Source organism: Mus pahari, chromosome 14 (genome assembly GCF_900095145.1).
Source record: "Mus pahari chromosome 14, PAHARI_EIJ_v1.1, whole genome shotgun sequence".
NCBI classification, from domain to species: Eukaryota; Metazoa; Chordata; class Mammalia; order Rodentia; family Muridae; genus Mus; species Mus pahari.
The window spans coordinates 30,775,814-30,782,651 of NC_034603.1; positions in this window are offsets into that span (position 1 = coordinate 30,775,814).

A 6,838-nucleotide genomic window follows, 5' to 3' on the forward strand; every position below is an offset into this window, starting at 1 on the left:
ACTCTTCATTTTGTAATATAGTTAGTGTGGTACTTCTGTATTTCAGGCATGTATACATCCACCTCCCCACAAAGACAGACAGCCCAACAGACAGAACACACACACACACACGAGAGAGAGAGAGAGAGAGAGAGAGAGAGAGAGAGAGAGAGAGAGAGAGAGAGAGAGAATGAGAATAGTGGTGGCTTTTGACACCTGCCCTCAGTGACACCTCTTTCAACAAGGACACACATCTTAGTCCTTCTGTGGTAGTTTTTTATGCTTTTCGTTTTTAAAGACAGGGTCTCTCTGTGTAGGTCTGGCTGTCCCAGTCCTTCTAAAACATTTGCACCACCTGGGGACGAGGCATTCAAATGTACATCCTCATTCACACCACCACCACAGGTGGTACGGAGGCCAGCTCCCTGGGACTGTGAGCCCAGGCCCACCCCTTCTTCTTCCTTAGGTCACAGTGCTTTATCACAGCAACAGAAAAGTAACCAACACACATGCACAGATACTTAAAGAATACTTATTTTTATGTTTTGACTCTTTGTATGTATCAGTACCACATGTGTGCAATGCGCAAGGGGGCGCTGGATCCTCTGAAATGGATTTGTAAAGGTTGTGAGCTGACATGTGTGTACTGGGAATAAAACCCAGGTCTTTTGAAGGGGAAGTAAATGCCTCCCCCCAAGGTCATTAATACTTACAGCCTGGCGTGCTTTCTTCTGAATGTGTCTTCATGTAAATCTAGTTACTTGTGTGAGTACATGTGATAATTTAATAAAAAATAAATCTTATATTTACATGTATTATAACAAGAAATTACCTATAAACATTGGGGGAGACTTGACTGCTCTTCATGTCGAATGAGCAGTGCCTTCGAACAAAAGGCCTTTTCACATGTGCCTACATCTATAGGGTTTTTTTATTTTTTAGTACTGGATTTTTTTCCCTCAAAATAAATTATGAAGTCTGCTTTATAATTTTGCTGCCTTCCGTATCCTTGAAGATTATCTCCCCCAAATGGGTATCTGCAATCAAATATAAATTCTTTGTGGAGATTCCCTCATGTGTTCGGCACTGTTGGCCAGGTTCTTCTGTGACAGGTTCCTGGTTCTGGGAAAAGAGCAGCTCCAAGTCTAGAGCCCCTCAGAGCCGCGAGCGTCTTCTCTCTCCTTACTCATCTCTGACTCGGGTGATGCTCTGGAATATTTCACAGTCTTCATATCCTGCCATTCCATTTCTCAAGCCTTCCGTTCTGGAGTCCCACGGGCCTTTCTCCCTTAGACTCTCTACAGTGATCTTCTGTGACAATTCTTTTCCAAAGCCATTCTCCAATAGCACAGCATCCTTAGCTGCAGATTTGGTCTCTCTCCAAGTCTGGGGGAAAGAAGAAAAGCAAATCTCACTAAACAGGGTAAAAAAAATGAACATAGGCTTATAATGAACATACAGTTTCACATCTAACTAGAAATTTGACTATTTGATATTTGATATTTCCTAGAAAAACAGATAGTAGAATCGAGGGAAGGTACAGTTGAGTAGAGGGCCACAATGACAAATGCATGTATGTATGCATATGTATATGTATGTAAGAGACATGTGTCTCAGGCAGGCCTCAAAATATGGAGACAAACATGACCCGGACTCTCCCTGTGCTCACTTCCAGAGTGCTGGGATTTAGGCATGCACCACTGCACCTAGTTATACGGTGTTGGGGGTTGAACCCAGGGCATGCACTCTATCATCTGAGGTGCAAGCTACTCCTATCTTTATTTTAATTTTATTATTTTTTTGTTTTTAGAGTAGCAAATCCAGTGAGATTCTTCCCCATTAAAAATCATACAGGAAGATGGCTGAAGAGATGGCTCAGTGGTTAAGAGCATTGGCTTCTTGCTGTAGGATATTTCATCACACCATGAACCTCAAGATTGTGTTATTTGATGAAAACACCTAGTTTCTAGTTGTGATGTGTCTCAGCTTTAGCACATACCTTTAATATGTCTGGCTGGAATATAGACATACCCTTTGTACATAATATGCTTATACTTAATACTTAATATATAATATCTTTACCTATAATACTTAGTACCCATAATCCCCCAAAATGAAAATAAAAATAGTTGTAGAAGGAAGCACCCATGTTCGAAAGTGATATCTAACTTTGAGTGGCAGACAAAGTGACGAAGCAGAGAAAGATATGACAGAGTAGGATCTGCCCAACTCTCACAAGAAGAGAGAGGAAAGGGAAGCTACTTGAGGTGCAGTGCAGAGAGGGAAAGGGCAGTTTTATCAGGAGAGCTTTACAGAGAGAGAACAGGCTAAGCACAGGTGAAGACAGAATGACCCAGGGAATGAGGAGCGAGTGTTGTACCAGGAACATTCGTGAACCCCCAAAAGACCACCAAGGAGCCCATTCCGATGTAATCGAATTAGGGTCTCTTTATGTAAGCTTAAGCTTGGGCCACACCACCGTCTCTGACACAGAAGAATGGGAGGAGGCCCCAAGCCCAGTTTCAGGCAAGCATTTATAAAGGCAAGAATGGGGTATCTAGCCTGGTACACATTTGATTGGGAGGCCATTATGGCCTTTAACATAACTGGCTGGTGCTGAGAGCCAAACCATAAACTTAACTTCTGTTTTCCTTCTGATTGGTGGTTGTCAGGAAGTGAAGTGTCAGGGGCAGGCTTGTAACCTGTGTGCGTGTGCGTGTGCGTGTGCGTGTGCGTGTGCGTGTGCGTGTGTGTGTGTGTGTGTGTGTGTAAGCTGGTGCTAAACATGGGTCTTGTTGGTGAACCTAGAAACTAGTGCTAGATGCCAGTTTGTTAATTAGCTTGAGTTTAACCTTAGGTCAAGTTCTCTAAGATGGAGTCTGAACCCAAAAGATTTGGTCTCTCACCGGAGGATCAGAGCAGACTGCCACAGTTAGTCTGAGGCTAAACAGCAATTCAGGAGAAGCCCAGAGAAGCCAGTCTGAACCAGTCAGCTTGGAGAGGGGTTCGAGCCAGAACAGCTGAGTGAAACCAACCGAGTTCAAAAAGAACAAGAAAGGTTGAGCTGATTCAGCAGTAAGTCTCAGAGGTTGAAAACATTCTAGGCCTAGGTAAGATTGTACAGAGGCCAGAAGTTTCCAGGACTGGGCCTAGGTTAGCAGATGGATTACATCAGGGGAATAAAAGTTACATTTACAGCTGCTTTTCCAGTGGATTTGATACCCAGCACCCACAGGCAGCTCACAACCATATATAACTCCAGTTCCAGGGGAATTCAACACTCTCTTCCACCCTCCTTGGGTACTGACTTACAGGGTGCATGACAAACAGGCATGCAGGCAAATATACATACATATATACATGCATACAAACATTCATATGCACACATATAATAAATCTTTAAAAAGACATTCAAGGGCTAAGGAGGCTCAGTGGATAAAGTACTTGCTGTGAAAGGATGGGGACTTGAGTTCTGATCCCCAGGGCCCATGTAAAGAAGATGGCCTGCTTGCAGTCTCAGTGCTGGGACAGAGAGGTATTGACAAGAGGATCCCCAGGGCTCATGGGCCAATCAGACTACCCAGTTGGTTAGATCCAGGTTCAGTGAGAGATCCTATCTCATTTTATAAGATCTCTCTTTCTCTCTCTCTCTATTTACACACACACACACACACACACACACACACACACACACACACATCTTCAAATGCATACTCTCTATGATGTTTACATATGCATTCTCTGTAAAATTCTATATAATGTATCATATATATATATATATATATATATATATATATATATATATATATGAATGAGTTTAATTAGAATCATCCTACATAGTGGATAATGCTCCTTAAACAGGTTGCTAATGAGAATCCCTGTGCCAGGTGTGAGGTATGTCTTTGAGTTGTTGGTCAGAGGGCCCTAGAGATACTCTCCTAACAAGGAATGCTGTTGCCACTGCTCTTGGTTGCTTCCAAGAACTTGACAGCAAGACCCTACTGCTGAAAACACCATACATTTTGATTATTATAACATGGAAAAATAAGGTCACCATAGATAGCAAAAGGTCACTGGATGTCAACAATATCCACTCCAAGCCTTCTGGGGCTGGAAAGCAGGTTTTTATTTCCTCCACTGAGAGGCTTGGTGTGGTTAACATCCTGGGTCCCCTAGTGCTCCGTGGGTCCATGGACCTTTGTGCCCCCGCAGAGAGTACATCCTTTTATAGATGATAACTTTTATTGTGATGGCCCCATTTTTTTATGGGTCAAAAAATCTGGCTCTGGTCTCAGTTGAAGGAGTGTGGGTGAGGCAGAGAAGCTTCGAGATCCCAGAACAGTAGATGCCCTCCAGACAACGCAGCAGGCCGGAACCAGTAGACCCTGACTTTCCAGGGGTCCAATTGCAAACATCACAGGAGCCATCTCTGCTTCTGTGATCTGCTTTCTGAGAGGGTGGCGGTCCTGCCAAGAGGAATGTAGGGAAGAGTGGTAAGCCAACCAGTCCTGCCTTAGGAACTTCAGACTCATCAAGCAGGAGCCCTGAGTCAGGACTCCCATGAGGGAACTCTGAGAGGGAACATAGGGATGGAGCCCCACTAGGAAACACAGAGAAGACCCCTGCAACATCAGAGAGACCCAAATTGTATTTTCTTCCCTCCCTGGGGATCTAGGGTTCATAAGATTATTAAATGTAGCCACAGCTGGTAGGTCTGACATTGCACAAGCAGCTTTAAAAACACTTTCTCGAGCCGGACGTGGTGGCGCACGCCTTTAATCCCAGCACTCGGGAGGCAGAGGTAGGTGGATTTCTGAGTTCGAGGCCAGCCTGGTCTACAAAGTGAGTTCCAGGACAGCCAGGGCTATATAGAGAAACCGTGTCTCGAAAAAAAATAATAAACATTCTCATTTAATCTTTACATTAATCTGATGAGCATTATTGTTCCAATACACAAAATTTAAAAAGTTCTCTAAAGCTGCCTCAAAGACCAAAAGTGGTAATCACCTTGCAGTATCTTATCCCTTTTAACCAAGACACAAGCCACACAGCTAGTCACAGTGTTCAGCCTGTTTGTGACCTGAAATTTCCAGAAAGAGAAGAAAAAAAAAAAAAAAAAGACACAACGGTGTTAAAGATTGTACAAACAAGGCAGATCGATTAATAATAAACTTTAGTGATTTTGGAGAACTAGAATGTTGTAGGTCTGCACCCTTTCTTTGTCTACCCGAGTTTGACTTAACATCTACCTTATGAGTATTAGGTAAATTCTTTTAGAAACTCCAAGCGTTTCTTCCATCTACGGCACAATTATCAACAGACTTAAGGAGAAAGCTCACTCGTGGTTCCCCTATCAGTGTATTTAAAAGTAACGAAGGAAGGAAGGGTACACACTCTGGCTGAGAACTTACAGCACCCGGGACCAGTCCAGCATGTCCCAACCAATGCACATTATTCTATTCCATGATCGTGCCAGGGAATGACAAAGGACTTAAAAAGGGATCATTTGAAAGCCGGGCATGGTGGCGCACGCCTTTAATCCCAACACTTGGGAGGCAGAGGCAGGCAGATTTCTGAGTTTGATGCCAGCCTAGTCTTGTACAGAGTGAGCTCCAGGACAACCAGGGCTATACAGAGAAACCCTGTCTCGAAAAACCAAAAAAAACCCAAAAACCACCACCATCACCACCAAAAGAGTCTGGGCTCTGGCCCGGCAGGGCTGAGGTCTTGGTGACCTGCAGCTCTGAAGCGCAGGGGAGACCTATACAGCATCCCGCCTCTGTGGCCCAGGAGGCTCCCCTCCGGGATGGGAGGGTCCGATAGGCTAGGTCCGGATCGGCCAGATCTTGCACAGCGCCTGAGCCCTGCTCTCACGAAGGGAACGCGCACCGCTGTGTGCCCGGCAGAGGGCGCTCGGGGAGCACAGCGGGAACTCAAACAGCAAGCGCTCTGCAAGGCGGCCAGCCGCGGGCAGGCAAGTGCGCCTGCGTAACCTGCTCACTGTAGCACCCAGAATCTTCATTCAACCTTCCTCGCGATTATGAACAGTTTACTGATTATCAACCTTCCGCGCAATTTAAGAAGTACAATCACATTGGAAAGTTTGCGTCTAGAAGTCACCACCGTGTCACTCTCTAGCACCAGAAACCTTTGGCAAGATCTTTTTCTAAGGTCACTTCTGTGGTGCTAAAGAAAGGCACCCAGAGAGCAGAGAGGCCACTAACTTCATTAAAGTCTCAGAAGCCAGTAGAGTTGGTGAATGTCCACGTTTTTGCTTGACTTTGAATTTCTTGATCGAAAACCTGGCTATATCTATCTACACTACCATTTTTGGTTCTTTAACTTTCCTGACAGGAATGAAAATATGCTAAAGGGGCCTGGTGCCAGTCAGTGGGGAAACTTAACGTCCGGGAAAGAGATTTCACACAGTTCTGACATCATACCGGTCCATCTTCTTTCTACAAGAGACTGACAATTTGATGATGGGCGGGACCACACTTTGACTATTGTAAGTGTTCCTGCCCGGATGGAAGGGTACCCTGGGACTCGGAAACCCAGGAGCCACACTGCTCAGAGGGGGGAAGGTATCCCAACGGAAGGACATCCTGAGATGCCCGGCCCAGGAATCACACAGCTCTGAGAGAAGTCTCCTCAGCAGAGGCATTGCAGCTCCCAGGAGAGGGTCTCCCCAGCTGAGCTGAGTGGCTCACGAGTTGAGCTCACTCAGCCTTGCTCCCCTTTTCTCATTCTTCCCTTCTCTTCATTGCTTCTTGGCTTCTTCTGATAAGAGAGTTCTACCAGACAGCAAATCTCACGAAAGAGATTTAGTGGAAGGATGAATCCAGGAAGACGAGGGACA